At 37.1% G+C, this 19,991-nt stretch overlaps 1 long non-coding RNA gene across 1 annotated transcript; it reads left to right on the top strand.

Moving 5' to 3' along the window:
- The first annotated feature begins 15,923 nt into the window (after positions 1–15,923).
- On the top strand, positions 15,924–16,865 carry LOC110685415. The gene is made up of 2 exons (XR_002504039.1): positions 15,924–16,466; positions 16,699–16,865. It is a non-coding gene; the product is annotated as an uncharacterized LOC110685415 (long non-coding RNA).
- The last annotated feature ends 3,126 nt before the right edge of the window (positions 16,866–19,991 follow it).

Below are 19,991 nucleotides of genomic sequence, written 5' to 3'. Positions count from 1 at the left end.
AGCTACAAGGCGTGCCCACGCAGTTACAATGCGTGCCCAAATAGCTACAGTGCGCGCTGCGCATCAGGTCTGCGCGCCTGCGCTCTTCTGGGTTTCTTCGGATCTTCTTGCAGCTTCGTGCTTTCGCTAAGGTCGCACGATTATGATGGTGATGAACACTAGGTGTGGCAGTAGCTTAAGCTCTAGATTAGTGGGTACACCACTTCTTAATGGTATCACGGCATGAGAGCGTAAGAGCCAAGACTTAGAATTTCCACTTCCTTGCATCTCGTGCTTTCCAAATGCCGTGAGCTTGCTCCAATGGCTTTCTCGACCTTCGTAGATCACCAATATCAAGACCCGAACCTCGTACAATACCTACAACCACGGAAATAGAGCAAATAAAGGAGAAAAGGCTAGAAAACCAACGAAATACACAAAAGCTACAAAATAAGAGAGGACAGGTAAAACTAAGCAACAAAGCATAAAACTAAGCATTTATTGAGCAAGAAAGCTATGAAAAGAGGATGAAATCAACCTAAATTCTCATCAAATGGGTGCTATTTATGACAGCATCAAATGCCCCCAAGCTTATGTTTTGCTCGTCCTCGAGCAAAACGTAACCAAGGGAGTGAAAATGACGAGCTTATTCAAACAAGCAAAAGAGGAGAAGAGACAAGAATATACACTAACTCACTTTCGTAGGAATCATGGTCAATTTTAGCAACTAAAGACAATCCATTTAAACCCCTAGATCGCCCAAGAGTACGAGTGATGCTCTCGTAAGGGTATCCTAAGAGTTTAACCCATAACTTTCATAATAATATAAATAAGGGAAAGCATGAAAAGAAATCAAGAGAAAAGCAAGGCAAACACATGTTCATGAAAGGATTTTTCCAAATGTACAAGAACAAGTGAATGCAAATCTTTCTAAACAAATAAGGGAGTGCACGTTCCAAGATATCCAAGGTTGATTGAAACATAAATATGCTAACCATAGGAACTAGCTTTCGCAATCCACTTTCATCCAAAACTATCTTACCACGTTCTCCCTACTAGTCTCAAATCTCCCTTAGTGAGCATCTCAATAGTTCCGCGAAGGAACCGGAAAAGAAATTATTTTAGGCTACTCGACATCTTGACTATGCATTCCCTCTCCTTAGCCAATGACCCATGATTCCCTCCCCCGAATAGTGACTCAACTTCTAGGTCAAAAGGGCTTTCCCAAAGGTTGTAACGTAAGGGCATAAAGGGTAAAGGTAGGTTAAAATTTGAAAATTGGTGGTTTTCCTAATAGTGAAGCAAAGAACGGGCCCTTTCTTTACACCAAAACCAAGTAAACACCAAGCAAAAACACCAACACCCCCAAGCTTATTCAAAGCTATAAATCACAAATATATACACAAAAAGCGTGAGAACGCTTCCCCCCAAGCTTAAATGGAGCATTGTCCTCAATGCTAAAAAAGGGAGAATACTCACATCAAAATATTTTTGAATTTTTTCATTTTTCACTTTTTTTTCCTTTTTCTTGCTTAATAGTGCTTTGTCCTCGCCTCTTTTAACTTTGGACGAATTTTTACAACTTTTCACTTATTTGTCCTTGCTTTTTGTAACATGGACGATTTTTTCTATTATTCATTTGCCATTATTCACAAAGAAAACATAACACAATCATGCTTTCATAAGAACCAAACACTCCAACTTCTCCACCATAAACTCCATCAAGTATGATCAATTGCTTCACAAAAACCAAGAAAAGAAAGAAAATGAAACAAAAGACCAAAGATCTAAAGATGTGCCTTGAAAAGAAGGTATAAGGCTCGAATGGTTGCAAGAAGGCAAATGTAAACCCAAAAATAAAGATGAAACGAACTATCCTAAAAAGTAAAAATTACCACCCCGAAAAGATGCCTTTTTCCTCCCTAGATGGTTCGGTCTCGGGTTTAAGAATCATAGATCAAGCTTTCTAGGGATTAGGTCTGAGATAGTCAAGGATCCACGCCGCTCATTCAAATTAGGTTCAAGGCTTGAAAAACAATGAACCTCACATGGATGTAGCAAAAACTCACTATTGGTGTCAAATCAACTATAGGAAGCAACTACCAAACATGCCACAAATAAGTAGAACCTGACTTCATGCTTTATCCTAGAATCAACCGAGCATAATCTCAAACCGTGCACACCGTTACCATTTAGGAAGAAAAGCATTCAATTATACAAGTCCAAATGTTATTATGTCCAAAGCAAGAACAAAACAAAACACTTTGCAAATTTGCCTTGAAAAAAATAAAATCTTTTTGGAGTTTTTCAAAATAAAAGAACATGGAAAAGCATATACAAAGGTGCATAACATATGGATCAACATCCCACCAAACATGATAGAATACCCTCCCCCAAGCATGAATGAGACAATACACTTAAACATAAATAATATAATTCATTGGAGGGGAAAACAAGGACATCAATCCAACCAACTAACATATGTCCAACAAGTCATCATCCACTAGAGAAAGAGCAAGATAGGATATTATCGGATATTAGGCGGGTGTCAATACCCGCAAATGACCCAATCAAACCTTTCAAAGCTAATTTCTCAAGAATTGAACCTTGTTTCCATATGCTAGCAAAAATAGGAGTCAACCTTTCTTGATTCTTGATCCAAATCGAAGCACCAAAGTATATCAACTTATGCACCTAGCAAAAAGCACACAAACATTTCCATGAGAGAAAATCTATTCTAAAAAGAAGAGGAAAATCTAAACTAAAACACGAGTTACTTCCTGAGAAAGGCTTGCTTAAGGTCCAAGCTTGACCGCTCTAATAAAATAATATTGCAACTATCGCAAGTGCTTGTCAAATGAACTACTACACATTTCATATGATAACAAGTAGGCACAAGACAAATAAAGAACGTGCAATACAACCAGATCATTTCACACAAGTGAGAAGGGAGGTGCCAAAATAAAGAAGAAGAAGGATCAAAAGGAAAAACAAGAAAATAAGAAGAAGAAGGGGGAAAAGAAGAATGGGTAGAAAAAGAAAAAGGCAAATCCTCCTCACTAAAATATTTTTCGTTGGCAATATTCTCCTCTTCCTCAAAAATGATGGAATGAGGGACATTAAAATCATCCATAGAAAGGACTCCCCAATAGGCTCTTTGAGATAGGAAGGGAGAAAAATAGGGCAATAGGGTATGTGGTTAAACCTTTGAGAGAAAGGGGTATGAGAAATAGGCAAAGGGGTAGCTACTCCCTCAACACAAGGTCTCACATCGCCAATGAGGGTATCAAAATCAATCACAGTGTCCTCAAAAGAGGAATACTCATGATCACCATCTCCCTCAAACATCCAACTCCCAAGAGGAACCACATAATCTCCTCCACTACCTTCATGAACAACAACTCCCTCAACTTCCTTAAAACCTAGAGTCTCAAAACCATGCATGAATGGATGCAAATTCATCTCAAAATCATCTCTCTCCCATGAAGCTTTCTCAATGAACTTACTTAAAATCCTACGGATATTCCTTTTACCCTCAAAAAAACATTTGACATAACCTCTAACAAGTCCAAATACTCATGGATAGAAGAGTCACATTTATACACTTGAGACTCATCAAGATGGGAAGGAGGGTTAGGATTTACATGTTCAACACTCTCTTTGTTCTCAACTCCTCCACCATCAAACAAATGCTCATCAATGGTATCCTCACACTCTCTTGGTTGCTCAAAATCACCATCATCATCCCCAACACGCACATTGGATTTATAATTTTCACACACAAGCATCAAAGATGACAATTAACATTTTAGCTCTTCACCTCTCCTTCTTCCCTCCTCAATATGCTCCACACTCTTTTTCATCACCTTCAATTGACTTCTCAAAGAATTAAGAATCGACTCCTTTTTAGGCCCAAGATCATCATTATGCTCAATATGCCTTATTTGAGTTTCCAAAGTAGCAAAAAGAGATTCAAAAGGTGTAGAGGATTGAGGCTCAACAAGAGAAGAAGAAGTACAACCAAGATTGGAAGAATTGACATTGAAATCATGAGCATATACATCACATTGGGGAGTGGGGGCACAATCAAACATATGAGATTTGTTAACATGAGCATGCACTTCGTTATCATGAACAAAAGAGGAAATAGAATTGGAAGCATTTGTTCTAGGTTCAACTATGGGATCATGTGACAAATCATGGGAAATCATGCTAGCATTGGAAGAATTAACACATTGCACATCAAAAATAGAAACATGATTACCCCTATTATATTCATCCCTAGTAAAACAAACATAAAAATCCCAAGCATCATCAATTGACAATGCTCTAAATCTCCCATTATGCATGCATTCAACTTCATTCCTAGTTTGTTCATTCAAACCATAATAGAAAATCTCACAAGCCTCCCAATAACTACAATGATTGTAGTTCAAGAACCTTATAAGTCTATGGAAATAGGCATGGAAAGAATCATCAACATATTGAGGAAAAGAAAAACGTGCCATTTTTTTACAAAGCAAACAAAAATCAAATAAAACAAAAGTAAAAACAAGGACCTGAACTCAAGCAATCAAAAACACTCAAACATAGACACCGTTTCCCGGCAACAGCGCCATTTTGACGAGGGTTGGAACTAGGTCGTTGGACTAATCCTCATTAAGCCAAACAAAATTTATAAACACTTAACTAACCTAAATACAAGTATAGAGGTAAGTCAAGGGTCGAACCCAAAGGAACGAAAATGTCTAAGTGCTTTCAATTTGGGTGCCTAAGCTAGGTCGAAGACGAAGGCAAGGAGTTACACTAACAAATACTTAAACGAAGAAACCGAACAAATAAAGAGCTAGGGATTAGGATTCACATATAATAGCAATGAACATAGAAAATTGGGATAGGAAGTTGACTAAGTCGAGTGATGCGAGGGAAAACCAATCATGCAACCAAAAGAGCATATCAAGCTATTTTCCTAGAGGTCTAACTAGCGTCAACTACGATAAACTCTAGCTAGGAACGTTACAAGACACTTCAATCATTAAATGCAAGCCACAAATCAATGGTCTGTTTCAATGTGAACTTACAAAGCTATCTAGTGCAACAATCAAAGTTGGCCATTCTTCAATAAATTACACACATGCACATGATCAATCAACCAATTTAATCACATCATCAACTCCATCAATTATCCCCAATTTACATCAATCCATCACATCATATAAGCTTCACCATCACCCTAGCAAGAAAACTACTCTAACAACATCATCAAATCAACAAACAACTATAGAAAAAAAGAATCAACAATCTATCAAGATCAATTACTCTAATCAAAGATCAAACATCAAAATTCAAAAAAATTCAAAACAAATCAAACAAACATGAATATTAAACAAAGCAATAAATGAGATAGAGTTTAGAAATGCCCATTGATAATAGAGAAGATATGCAATACAACTTTTACCATTGAATGTTCAATCTCTCAATCATCATTTAAATTCCTTACTTTCTCTCACTAAAATCTACTCCTAAAACTAACCCTAAAACTAGAGAGAGAAGCTATCAACTAAGCTAAGAATATGATCAAAATCTAAAATAAAACTTGCCTTCGAAAATTGGGTTCAAAATGGTATTTATAAGTGGCGCAAAACGAAGAAGATTGAAGCCAAAACTCGTAAAGGAGCGCCCGCGCAGCTACAGTGCGCGCCCGCGTAACTATTGTGCGCGCCCGCGCATCAGGCCTGCGCGCCCGCGCTCTTCTTGGTTTCTTCGGATCTTCTTGCAGCTTCGTGCGTTCGCTAAGGTTGCATGATTATGATGGTGATGAACACTAGGAGTGGCACTATCTTAAGCTCTAGATTAGTGGGTACACCACTTCTTAATGGTAGCACGGCATGAGAGCGCAAGAGCCAAGACTTGGAATTTCCACTTCCTTGCATCTTCAGCTTTCCAAATGTCGTGAGCTTGCTCCAAAGGCTTTCTCCGCCTTAGTAGATAACCAATATCAAGACCCAAACCTCGTACAATACCTACAACCACGGAAATAGAGCAAATAAAAAAGAAAAGGCTAGAAAACCAACGAAATATACAAAAGATACAAAATAAGAGAGGAAAGGTAAAACTAAGCAACAAAGCATAAAACTAACCATTTATTGAGCAAGAAAGCTATGAAAAGAGGATGAAATCAACCTAACTGCTCATCAAATGAGTGCCATTTATGACACCCATCAAATACCCCCAATCCTTGACTTGCCTCTATACTTGTATATGGGTGCCATTTTTGACCCTAGGGCGAGACTAAGTCGTTGAAAAATAAACTACCCTTGGCCAAAACAAAATTTATAATCTTTGAACACACCCCTACACAAAGCATAGAGTAAGTCAAGGGTCGAACCACTAAGAATTGGAAATGAATTTTAAAGTCAAAGCTAAGCTATTTCGAAGCAATAAAGTGAGGTGTGTGTATTCAAAGCAATCAAACAATCAAATGAAATCAAATTTTACAAGCACTAGGGTTATGATCCGCATGTACTTAGAATGGACATAGCTAATTGGGATTGGAGATGACTAAGTCAAGTGTTGCGAGGGAAAATCAACTAGGCAATCAAGAGAGTAAGTTAGGTTAATCTCCTAGAGGTCAAGCTAGCGCCAACTACGAGAGACTCTTACTATGACGATTTTACCCTATAGGCAGCCGTTATGCTGCCGAAATAGGTCTAGAACACGTATATTAGCTTAGTTTTAGAAAGAAAATAAACTAATAAAGAAACCTTATCCAATCATAGCATGGACTCGACTCCATTCGTCGATGCTGAGGATATTTTAGAGGGTCCTAACGAGGTGTTCCGCCCTCGAAAGAGGGTGACCTGTCCTCGAGAGGAGGTTTGGGAGCGACACGTCACAGCCAATCAACGTCGCTAGGAGGATGTGTTTTGGGAGGCTCCTCCCAACTGGAACCCTAGGGTCTTTAAGTGGGAGCCAGAACATCATGTCTCGATCAGAAGGTGACGCGGCATCGTGAGTTTTTGCGCCTTAGTTTTTCTCTTTTTTTTTTTTTTCTACTCTTCAAACCATAACTGTTTTTTTTAATATATTTTCATTTTTTTCCTCAGATTGAGCCTAGCATGCGTCTATACGGCTCCGGTGACCTGCAAGCCCTTTTTGCGAGTTTGCCCAAGGTGGCTAAGGAGATTGTGGAGCTTTCAGGGATCATCCCCCAGCTGGCGGCTCTTCGAGATTTATCAAGTCAGCCTGCGTCGTCGACTTTCCTCCGTGGATTGCTGGAGTTTTGCTGGGATTCTACCAACACTTTCCACTTTCCACGAGGAGAGATGACGGTTACCCCTTATGATTTCTCTATGATTATGGGTTTCCTTTTCGAGGCGAGCCCGTAACCATAGATATTGTTAAGGGGTCAGACGAGAGACTGCATGACTTTGTGGGGGACCATTTCGCAGCGGCCCTTCATATGTATGCGCAGTCTTGTCCGTACTCGGTTCTTGCCGACGCGTTTTCGGCTGACGAGCTTGATCGGCAGTGTACACCTGAGCAGCTGGCATGGATATACATTGCTTATGTTATTTCCGTCACTATCTTGAGTGATCGAGGAGAACGTTTTGGTATTGGGTTACTTATTCGCCTTAGTGATTTGGGGCAAGTAGGTAACCTAAGTTGGGCGGAGGTGTCGTATGCCTGTATGCTTACATCTATAGGGAAGCAGACCTGGGTGATGGATTCCGCTACAGCTACTAAGGTGCCTCGGATCTCCCTTACGTGGCACGGTCGTATCCTTGAGGTACGTACTTTAAGCTTCTTTCAATTATTTTTTTTTTACTTTTCCCCTTTAAGCTTATCATTTATCGATTTTCTTTTAGGCTTGGGGATACTCGTACCTGCCTTTCTTAGCCCCAGGATGCTTGGGGCTTCTCGTTTTCCTATTGGCCATCGATTGGTCACGATTAAGAAGAGACGAGCCACTTCATCCGCCGACTTTCACTAGAGGATCCTTCCGGCGACTCGTGCGTCGGTGAGTATTTCAACTACATGTGCATCTTTTGTTTTTTTATTTACTTTCTGATGATTTTTCATGTGGCTGTGTTTATAGATCGATCTCTGTCCTTGGAGTTTGATCGTCGGAGTCCTTGAGGTTGTCCGGTCTGGCATGATTTGTTGCCGTTTCCGGGCCCTTTATCAGGGACTTCCAGTCTTCCAGAGGACTGACACTTGGTTTTTAGGCGAGCTTGTTCTCTTTCAGTCTGCATTTGAGGAGCCTAGGGTTCTTGTGGATTCTCCAATCCGAATGTTACGTCCGGATTTTCTGTCCACCGAGAATCGAGCTGAGGCAATCCTAGGTTATCCAGCGGAGCAGCTAGTGATGTCGGATGCATCGTATCCGACTTTCATTGCATCCAAGCTGTCTCCTTTCCCAGCTTTTGTGTCGGTTAGTACTTTAACTCTCTTTTATTATTTATAATTAATTTTTCGGAATCGTGGCCCTTTTATTGTATTTTAAGCGGGTCGAGCAAGGTGGTTGGGTGCCTTCTACGGCGGAGATCAGGTATACCGATGTTGTTGGGTCAGTATTTCGTGAGATCCTTCCAGCAGCGGAGGATGATAAGGGGAGACCATTTGCTCCTGAGACGGTTGAGTCGGTATGTTCCTTATGCATATGTATTTATATGTACTTTTCTCATATACATTTGTTTGCTAACTGTCCTTGTATTTTAGAAAAGGTTTCGTGAGGGACCGTGAACGGCATGGTGAAGACTTTGCGCGCTTTTCGAGCTAATTATCATAGAGCTCTCATCACTTTGTCATGTCGTGATCATCGGATGGTCGCGGTAAGTTTATTATATATTTATTTTTCTTTTAACGAAGTTATCACGCATTTTATGCATTAATCTTCGTTCGGATTTTGTAGGATGTGCAGCAGCCGTCTGGGAGTCGGCAAGCATCCTGACCTCCTTTGTAAACAAATTTTTTTCTGTTTGATTAGGAAATAGATGTACATTTTTTTATTGTACATATGACACATTTTTTTTATATACGTCATTCTTATTTTTTGTTTTGTTTCCATGTATATATATTTTTTTCTTTTTTTCAAAACAAATTTTTTCGAGCGAGGGAAAGGTTCCCGACTTACCCCCCCTCGAAAAAAATAACAAAAAAGAGACAAAGGAAGGAGAATAGGAAAAAGAAAGTAAAAAGGAAAGGATAAAAGAAAAAAGTAAAGGAAAATAAAAAGTAAATAAGAAAAATAGAAAATATCAAGGAAAAGGACACAAGGGTTAATAAAAGGTAAGCGTATGATTTGTCTTAAGATCTCGTGAGATTCTGAAATTATATAGTCCTAAATACGGAAATAATCCTAATTCACAAGCCGTGACAGAGCAGACGCGCAACTGGATGAGTTGCGCGCCGATGACGCGCGCATGTAAATTGGTTGCGCTCGGATGACGAGCGCAACTCATGAGTTGCGCGCGCCACCTGCTAGTGAACTTTCCTTTGAGTGAAAATTGCTTAAATTGTGCCCCTCTTAGGTATATTTAAACATGTTTCGTGTAGGTTTTTGAGTATCTCGCATTCATTCGTTTAGTAATATCTTAAGAAACTAAAAAGAAATAATCTCTCTAAATTCTCTCTTTTTTGTTATTACAATGGTGAAAACCTTTGAACAACGTTTGAAGAAATGGGTCACCTCCCTTTCAACCGAGGACAAACTAGCTTTCAAAATTTACCACATAGACCCTCTATTAAGTTACATGCAACTAGTGATTAATTTTGATTTTCTTCATGCCGCCGTCAACCATTGGGACTCTAACCACCATATTTTCTTGTTTAAAGGGGACAAAATTATCCCACTTCCTGGTGAATTTAAGGCCTTGTTAGGCTTCCCTGCAAATTTTCTCCCTGTGACCTATGCGCCTACCTTGACGAATCCCAAGTTTATATTTCAAAGATTTTTTGGCTTGTCTAACAATGATATGACAAATATTGGAACTGAAGAAGGCGTGAACTTGCTCCAATTTTTTGAACATTTTGTCGCCCCTCGTGACAACATGACTAAACAACGCTTTAAAATTCGTGCTTTATGTTATTGTCTTATTGTTAATTGTTTACTTAGGGCAGGTAAACAGTATGGAGATTATTCCATGATGTCCATAGTAGAGCAAATAAAGGGATGTAATTCACTCGCTCCTTTGGATTTGGCATAAACCGTTCCATGCTTGAATCGCCTTAGAAGAGACCCTAACGAAAACGGTTTCACGGGAAGTCCACTCCTATTACACGTACGTTTTTTTTCGTCGTATATCAGCACAAGTCATGAAGTTGCGCTGGCATGACCAGCGCAATCTTCTGCGCTGCACGCGGGTGGCACACGCACTAATTTTGATGCGCGCGCAACCTGCTTGGGTAAAATCGCAAACTAATTTTTCTCTCTTTTTTTTCAGATTTGGCTCATGGGACGTTTGCAAATTGTTGATCAACCACAAAACCTTGAGGCTAATGGAGTAAGGACATTCCTTTGACGTCGAATTCTCTACAAGAATAAGAATGAAGAAGAATGGACGTCGTTTTTGTGAGGGCCCCAACAAAAGCTAAAGAAAAAGGGAAAAAAGTTGAAAAGACCCCAATTCCCAAATTGAAGAACAATGTGTAGGTTAAAAAGAAGAGTGAGGGGAAAAGCTGTAAGGTTTCTGAAAATACTGCAATGGAGACTACTCCTCCATCATCCGTGACAATTGAGGACATAGTAAAACCTTAGAGTGTTACACAATTTCATCATTAATTTAATTTAAATAGAGTGTAATCACTACAATGTTTTTTTTTTTTTGTCATTTACTATCTAATTCAATAATGCCTCGTTTTTTTTTATTTCGAATGAAATAAACATGAGCTTCATATTTTTTATTTTGATATGACCGAATCATAAAGATTGCCTACGTATTCGTAATACGAAATCAGGTCTTTGCGTAGTTCTTTTACAATGTTTTTTTTTATTATTTATTTTTTTCATTTTTCTTTAATCTCTTGAATAGAAATTAAATGAAAAATTAATAAAACTTTGTTAAAGAAATTTAAATCAAAGTTTAATTTTTTCAAGTACATGTTATATTCAAGAAACACCATCTTTTTATCGCGAGTAAAAGTCACAACTTTATTGAAGCGTAAAAAATCCGGGTTCGTAGTTCGTCATCAGGTGGCGCGCGCAAGAACCGAGGTTGCACGAGCCTGTCGCGTGTAACAAAATTTTTTGGGTTGCGCGCGACACCTGTACTACGAGTGTTTAATTTTTTTTCATTATTACCCCCCCCCCCCAAGTGTGAAGAGTGTTTCATGATGTTCGAAAAAATCTTAACACTTAGAATTCTTTATTATTTTTAAATTAACCCCCAATTGTTATGTGCTTTACCATGTTATTTGGTAAAGTTCATAACACTTAGAATCATTCGATTGAATGCTAAAAAAATTATTTATTTCATGAGTGAACGAGTTTATCCGGATTTTATATGTAATATTTTTTAAGTCGAACAATGTTTATTAATTGGCGAATTTCATCACCTCCAATATCCATTAATCTGATGGCTCCTCCTGATAGGATTTCAATTACACGATAGGGACATATCCAATTAGGCTTTAATTTCCCTCTTGGATTGGTTGGTGGACCCCTAACCTCCTTTAGTACAAAGTCACCTTCTTTGTTATTTCTGGGTTTTAGCTTTTTATTAAAATGACGCGCAATGCGCCGTTAGTAGACATGTACATGATGCAAAGCTCTTAATAGTCGTTCATCGAGGAATAAAAGCTCTTCATACCTCGCTCTATTCAGCTTCCAGTAGCTTACTTTCGAGTACGATGCGTAGGGATGGTATTTCTAGTTTGACTGGTTGAACTGGATCCATTCCTAAAACTAAGGAGTATGGAGTTACTCCTATTGATGTTCGTATGGACGTTCTATAACCCCATAATGCGAAGAGTAGTTTATTCGACCAGTCTTTATAATTTTCTGCCATTTTCTTAATGATGATTGTTATGTTTTTATTTGCCGATTTTACAGCTCCATTCATTTGAGGTTTGTATGTAGATGAGTGATAACGTTCTACTTTATAACGAGTTAAGAATGTCTCGACATCAGCTTTGAATTGAGATCCCCGATCACTGATTAGTTCATGTGGAACTCAATATCTACAAAATATGTGTAGACACCTACTTTTGGCCTCTTGTCCAGAAAGGAAGTGCGAAGATGTTACAAAAATCCATTCTTCATGTTAGAAAAAAGTTGAAGTGTTTATGGACTACGAAAAGCATTATGAAGCAATTTAAAACCCATATTTGAGACCAAGTTATCTTAGAGCCTTGTCTGATTACTAATTAGGCCTAAAATATGTTCATATAGGTTTAAACTTGATTAATTACGGACCCAAATGCGTCAAATGCAATGATTGGATCCAACGGAACCTACTTTGTTAAAAACCGAGCCAAACAGATAAACCAATCATCAAATTCCCGTGAAAGACCTATACATATGGATATCCCTTTCAAATATCTTTCCAACGGTATATTATAAGCCCAATTCCGAGCCAAAACGAATAAGTTATGATCAAAACATTAAACCGGACCCTTAAACTAAGACCCTTGCACTCCAACGACCATAACTTTTGATCCATAACATATTTCACCGAATTCTAATGGCATTGGAAATTAGACATTCATATCTTTCCAATGTTATCTTACACGCCATAATCAAACTCCGCAATCAAAATTTATGAAATTTTTAAAAATGCACTTTCGTATACGGCAAACCGCAAACCAGTGCAACTCAATCTGTTGTGCGAGCCTGGCGCGCGAGACTCATTGAGATGCGCGCGGCACCTAACGGGATTCAAAGAGTTGCGCGTGCCACCTAATGGCGCGACTCTAAAACCCTAAACCTAGATCCCTACGCCTATAAATAAGGGTCTTCGTTTAGCATTACGAGGACCGGAAAAATCAGAATTAAAACATTATTATTCTCAAAACCCTAACCTCTCTACTTCTCTTACTATCATACTATGTTTCCCTCTTTCTTCCCAACTACTCTTCAACCCTAATCCATCCATTGAAGCTCTTAAAGGTACAAAGAAGAAATAAAGTCCATAAACACATTAAACGGAAATTTAACATAAAAGAAGAACGGTTAGTTTCCTGAGCACTTAGATAAATCACTTTTCCTTTATTTTTTAAATAACTTTAATAGAATTAATAGTGTTTTTTGATCACTTTAAAAAAACTTTTAATTAATTAATTCACATAGTATTCTTTTGTTAATCAAGAATAGAATTTTATAATTATTGTTGTTTTATCACTTAAGACAAGGCGAATACTGTTTATTTTGTTCTTTTCACGAATATTGATTAAATAAAGAATAACAACTTTTGTGATGTAATTCCAACGTGATTGATGCTTGTAAATAAAATCAACTAACTTGGTCTGTAGGTATCACATTGCATATATTGTTTTGTAATGAAATTGGGAAAAAGGAAGAGCTCGTAGAGGCCGTACTAGGGCTAGAATAGCGATTCCTCCTTAACAGGAACGTTATTTTAGTACCCTCGCTCCCGAAATCATTTCTGGTTTATGTAGACCAATTTGGGCATGGGTAAACTTACGATTCGTGCTAATTATTCCATGAACTCCACATGGAAGAGAGGCATGAACAAGGTTTATGAGTTTTCCTAAAACTTATTGGCGACTCCTACTTGTTTCTTACAAAAAAGCGTGATGAGAGTATCATTTCTAATTCAAGGTCTCCCAAATAGTCAGGAATTCAATCATAATACACCCTAACAAGTTTAAAGTCTTAGGCTTTTAAATGGCCATGGGCATATAAGGAAGGACCCCTTACGATGGGATCACCCTCCTTACAATATGTTTCGTTAGAGAAACTTTGCGACATGTTTAGAAGTGATATTCATGTAATAAGCTTCCTCAATCCACTTGGTAAAGTAATCGATGGCTACAAATACGTACTCGTGTCCTCTTGTTCCTGTTGGAGAAATTTTACAAATTATGTCAATTCCCCAAGTTGAAAAAGATCAAGGGGAAGTGAGATTGTATAGTTCGGATGGTGGAAGGTGTTGTAAATTAGCGAACATTTTGCACTTTGGACATTTTTTAACATATTGTATGCAATCATGTTCCATAGTGGACCAATAGTACCCTTGTCGTGAAATTATTTTTGCAAGCATTTTACAATTCATGTGAGGTCCACAAAAACCTTTGTGAGTATCTCCATAAGGCGTGTGGATTCAGGTTGGTCTATACACAATAAGCTTTGACCATTAGGTCCTTTTTTGCATAATTGATTACTAGACCGTATTGTGCCGCAAGTGTTCTTAAGGCTCGTTAGTCTTTCGATGAAGTATTTTCAGAATATGTGCCATGGGTAATATATTAGAGGATATGATCATACCAAGGATTATCTCCTTCGATGTCATTTATTTCCTCTATTGCGTTGCAATATGCTGGTTCTTCTCTTCTATCAACGCATAATGGCATCATATTTAAGTGATCTTGAATGTTGATCATTGAGGATAATTTTACCAGCACATCGGCAAATTAATTATCATCCCTTGGGAGATATTTAAAATCAATATTTTCAAAATTCTCGATGAGTTGCTCTTGGTGTGCTTGGTATAATATCATTGTGGAGTTCTTTATTTTCCATTTTTTCAGTATATGATTTAGAATCAAACTAGAATCTTCATATGCCTCTAATTTTTGTACACCTATGCTAGGAGCTGCTTCTAATCAATTAATGCACGCTTCACATTCCGCGGCATTATTAGTAACCACAAAGTCTAATTTGACAGAGATTGGAGTATATGCTCCCTCTGGACTTATGACTAACACTCCTACGCCACATCCTTTTTTATTGGACGCACCGTCGAAGTACATTACCCATTTGTCATCTTGTGTCATGAGAATCTCTTCATCCGGAAGATGAGTAGTTTTTGCATGACTTGTTTGAATTGGATGTTGGGCAAGAAAATTGGAAATTACTTTTCCTTTCATTGATTTTTCAGGAATATATTTTAGCTTAAATTCGACCAACATTACTAACCAATTGGATATCCTTCCTTATATAGGTGGTTGTTCAAACAAATACTTTATCGGATTTTGTTAAGAAATCACATAAGTGGTGTGTGGTAGCATATAATGTCGTAATTTTTTAGTTGCCCACACTAATGCTAGACTTGTTTTTTCCAAGGTGCTATATTTTGTTTCATATTGAATGAACTTTTTACTTAAGTAATATATTGCACGCTCGACTTTTTCTACCTATTATGTTAACATGGCGCATGTGGCCGTGTCTGTAACTATGACGTATAGCCTAAGAGGTAGTTTGGTTACTTGTGGTGCTAAAATTGGTGGACTTTTTAGATAATCTTTGATTTTCTTAAAAGCCTTTTGGCATTGTTAGTCCCATTCACGTTTTTCCTCTTTTTTCAATTTTTTAAATATTGTCTCACAAGTCATAGTCAATTTGTTGATAAATCGACTAATGTACTGTAGTTTGCCAAGGAACCCCCTAATTTTTTTTTTGTTTGAGGGGGAAGCATGTCAACAACTGCCTTTATTTTAAAGGAAACGATCTCAATACAACGTATGCTTAATACGTATTCGAGTAACTTGCAAGAAGTTACCCCGAAAGCGCATTTTTCTGGATTCAATCGCATTTTGTATTTATCACTACACCAAAAACAGGAATAAGGAACGCAACATACAAAACGGTTACGTAGTATAGGCGTTTTGTAGAATTAAAAAGAACGCTTATCTTAGATAGGCGTTCTGTAAGTAAAAGTATATAGAACGGTTAGCTTAGTTAACCGTTCTCTAATATTATTTTGTATATAAAAATAAATTTAATAAATTACTTTAAGATAATATAGAACGGTGTTTTGTTCAACCATTCTGTATTCCATTCCAAAAATATAAAATTCACCCTTCCAATAATAGAGTTGTCGTGTCTTTATTTTCGAATTAAAACCCTAACTCCACTCATACAATCATACGCTCATACCCCTAGTCCAGCCGTCTTATATCATTCTCTATAAACTTCATTTTCTACTCTTCTCACAATCTTCTTTCATGAATTTCTACAGCTTAAATTATTTACTCTTCAATTCTCATCGCTTTCCTCTTCGTCCCGGCAACGTCAGCGAAATCACTGACCTTTTTCCCTTCGTCATAACTCGCTCATTCCCTTCTTGGCCGACCTTGTTCAGATTTTTAGTTTTCGTTGTATTTCTTTCATTTTTTTAATTTTTACTGATTCATAAAGTAGGATAGTGTGGGTTAATTTGTGTTCTTTCGTTATGTCGCTAATTGAAAAAAGCGAAATTTTGTATCAGATCTTTAGTGTAGATGGTATTGGTTCATTCCGTGATTTGCAATTTGGTACCGCCTAACTTAGTTCCTTGATGTCAGGTTTACAATGAAGTTGGGTGAAGGTGGGTTATTTTTTACCATTAATTTTCATTCTTATTATTTTGTATGTCATTTTTTTTACAGGAAAGTAAATTTGTCACTTTCATACATATTTATTATAATTTTTGTATCACAATTCAGATTACTTTTGAGTATTCAAATTTTATGATTTTTTGATTCAATTGTTATAGTTATTCATATTACATAATTGATTATTGAGCTTGATTTTCTCATGTTGTTTTCTTTTTGATGCAGACATTTGTAAGGAAGAACAAGGAATTTCTCACAAATCTTCTCAAATACATTATTTTAGTTCTCAAATTTCTCCTTTATTTTTTTTCGTTTAAATTGTACCATTCGATATTGTAATTAATTAATAAGATGAGTATATATTCAGTTTCGTATTTCACATTGCATATCTACTACGACTCTACTTGCACTACAATTTTTGTTCAATTCAATTTTCAACTTTTCATGTAGAACTTGAATATCAATCTTTTTTAGATCTGCAGATTTGCAGGTGGTAATTATTTTATTTTTTTTTAAATTTAAGAAAAGAGAACTGTTGTGTGTAAGAACGGTTCTCTTTTTCCATGAATTTGTAAGCGTTATTTCGGAGGGTAAAGAGAACAGTTGTCCTACATAACCGTTCTCTTTTACTTTGCATACAGATCGCTTCTTTCACCCGTTTTATAAACTTTACACATCGCTTAGCAGAAGAACGGTCCTAAGGCGTTCTATAAGACCTCTTTTGACCATTCTCTAATCCCTTTTTTGTAGTTGTGATCCAATCAATAAGATTAACCTAAACCTATTTATCTATGTTGATTGAATATAAATGCACAAATAAACTATTATTGGCGATCACTTGAAATTATAATCACATTAACCCTAAACAAGATTATTAATTATCTTATTAAGCGTAATTACAAGTACCAATTTTCTTTAAACATGCATAAAAGATGTGATCAAGCAATAACAATAAATATCAAGCAACATAATAAATAATCATAATCAATCATTATAATAGTCATAATAATAATCATAATCATAATCATCATAAATAAAATAATCGTCATCAAAATAATAATAATAATAATAATAATAATAATAATAATAATAATAATAATAATATTCATAATCATCATAAATTATAACGATTATAATCATAATCATGTTCATGTTAATATTAAAGCATAATAATAATAGCAAGATCCTAGGCATGATACTAACAAGATTAATAACAAACCCTAACATGTTACTAAGCAATAAAAATCAAATCTTTAACCCTAACATGATACTAACAATCATATATAAATATTAGAAAGAACATAGGAAGCATCATACTTTTAATCATACTTAATATTAAAATTACCCTAGACATGATACTAGGAATCATAATAACAACCTAAGCATGAACTCTACATCATAACATCAATAAAAACCATTAAAGCACTTACTTTGATACTTCGTACCTCTTTCTAATAACAAAATACACACGTTAGTAACTTCAAGGAAAATAATAATAAAAACAATTAAATTAAATAATTGAAAGAGAGATTTGGGACCAAACCCTCATAAATTAAACCTTTCACGTCTAGGGCGAATGCAACTTTGAATATGGCTAGGTGTTTCTAGATCAAATGAATGCGGAATTTTGTATATAAAATGACCAGTTTAGAGAAAAAGAGAGAGAAAGAATTGACGAATGAGAAGAGAATGAGAGAATTAATTATTGCGATTGAAAACTGGTTATAGGTGATTATAATTGAAAGGCTCGTTGTTAATTCCTCTAAACGGAGATTTTACGACGTTATTTATAGAGAAAATCAGCCAAAAAGATAAAATTAACAAAGTAGAGTATTGGCGCACAAAAAACAGAGCTGGCGCCAGCACCAGCTAATTGGCGCCAGGCGCCAGGCTCGGTTCCCGGCGCCAATGGCTAGCGTTGGGCGCTAGACCTGTTTTTTAACGCATTTTCTAAAATCAGATATATTTTGCCGTACAGGAGGATAAAATCGTATATTTTCCTCAAAAATGCTCTTTGATTTTAATTAAAACTCTAAAAAGTCAACAAAAGTCAATTTATCAATGCTAATTGAATTAGGAATGAAAAGAACCTTCTAGAAGAATCTAGAAGACTAAAACCATTCCTAATTGCATTAAGGAATGATAAATCATATTAGGCCCTCCCCTAGATCATTGGGCCGCACATAAGGCTCAAATCGGGCCCAGTTTAGTAAATTGGCCATAACTTCCTCAATATTCATCGGAATTGGGCTTATAACATATCGTTGGAAAGCTCTTGTCAAGCCCCATCCAACTACACTATTATTGGACCCATATCATGGACCAACCAAACTGGATTGGCTGTTTTCTTTAAAATAAGTTTTCAAAAACATAGAGAAGAGAAAAGAAATTAAACCTATCCGGAACACTAGACTTTCCACACTTTCACTTCATTCGATTATGATTCGACGTGAAAGGTACTCATCACTGGGTTTGGTTTTGGGGAGACACAAATGGGTGTCTACAGAAGCCCCCACTTTGACTGAGTTTGGAGAAATGCGAGTTTCGAAAACAAAAGTCAAAGTATCGATAGGGACGGAGAATGATTAAGAACGTTCTGCGATCCTAAATCACTCTTGAAACGCCGATACCTGCAAAATAGCGTTAGTTAAAAAGATAAAAGAGTTAAGAAACGCGTATCTTGCACCGTCGAGCACACGTCTCTGAAAGTAACCGATTTGTTGCTGCTTTACTGTTGTTTTGATGACCTTCTGCAAGCTAGGGAACGCGATCCCGCTTAAAAACCGCTACGCCCGTAACTGCTTCCCAATTAGAAGATTGCTTCGCCTGAAACGATCCTCCTCCGCTATGATAGTATTCCACGTCCAAGGAAATACCATCGAAGATTATTTCTCTTGAAACAACCTTAATCTGTATTGATAATATTCCGCGTCCAAGGGAATACTATCGAAGATTATTTCTCTTGAAACAATCATCATCCGCATTACGACTATCCTTCACGTCTAAGGGAACATAGTTGAAGAGAACTTCACTTGAAATTTCCTTCAGTTGTTTGTGACAACTCTCCACAAGCTAGGGAATGCCATTGAAGATATCCTAGCTTGAAGCCATCCTCATTTGATGCTAATTTCCCAAAGGAAATTACCGAAAATCTCCGCTTGTCGATCTTTTAAAAGCTCGCCTGAACTTTGCTCCTACTATGCCTGTACGTCGGCGCTTCCGTTGCTTTGAACCTGTATGTCGGAGCCTTTGCTATTTATAAACCAGTATGTCGGTGTTTTTCTGCTTTTGAACCTTTATGTCGGTGCCTCTTGCAAATGAGCCAATGCTTAGGCGCTTTAAGCTAAGTGAGACGATCTTTCATCAAGTCAATCACGTTACGTAATCAAGCCGATTACTAAAAATCATGTCAAATTGCTTAGAGGGAGATAACTCGCGTACCAAGGAACCCAAAATATGTTGCAAAAAGGTAGAATAACCCCACCGAGTGGCTGAGTGTCCTGGCGCCGCGGAAAAGC

The sequence above is a fragment of the Chenopodium quinoa genome, unplaced genomic scaffold (assembly GCF_001683475.1).
Source record: "Chenopodium quinoa cultivar QQ74 unplaced genomic scaffold, ASM168347v1, whole genome shotgun sequence".
NCBI classification, from domain to species: Eukaryota; Viridiplantae; Streptophyta; class Magnoliopsida; order Caryophyllales; family Amaranthaceae; genus Chenopodium; species Chenopodium quinoa.
The sequence above is the reverse complement of the archived record's forward strand: the minus strand, read 5'-3'. Positions and strand labels throughout refer to the sequence as shown.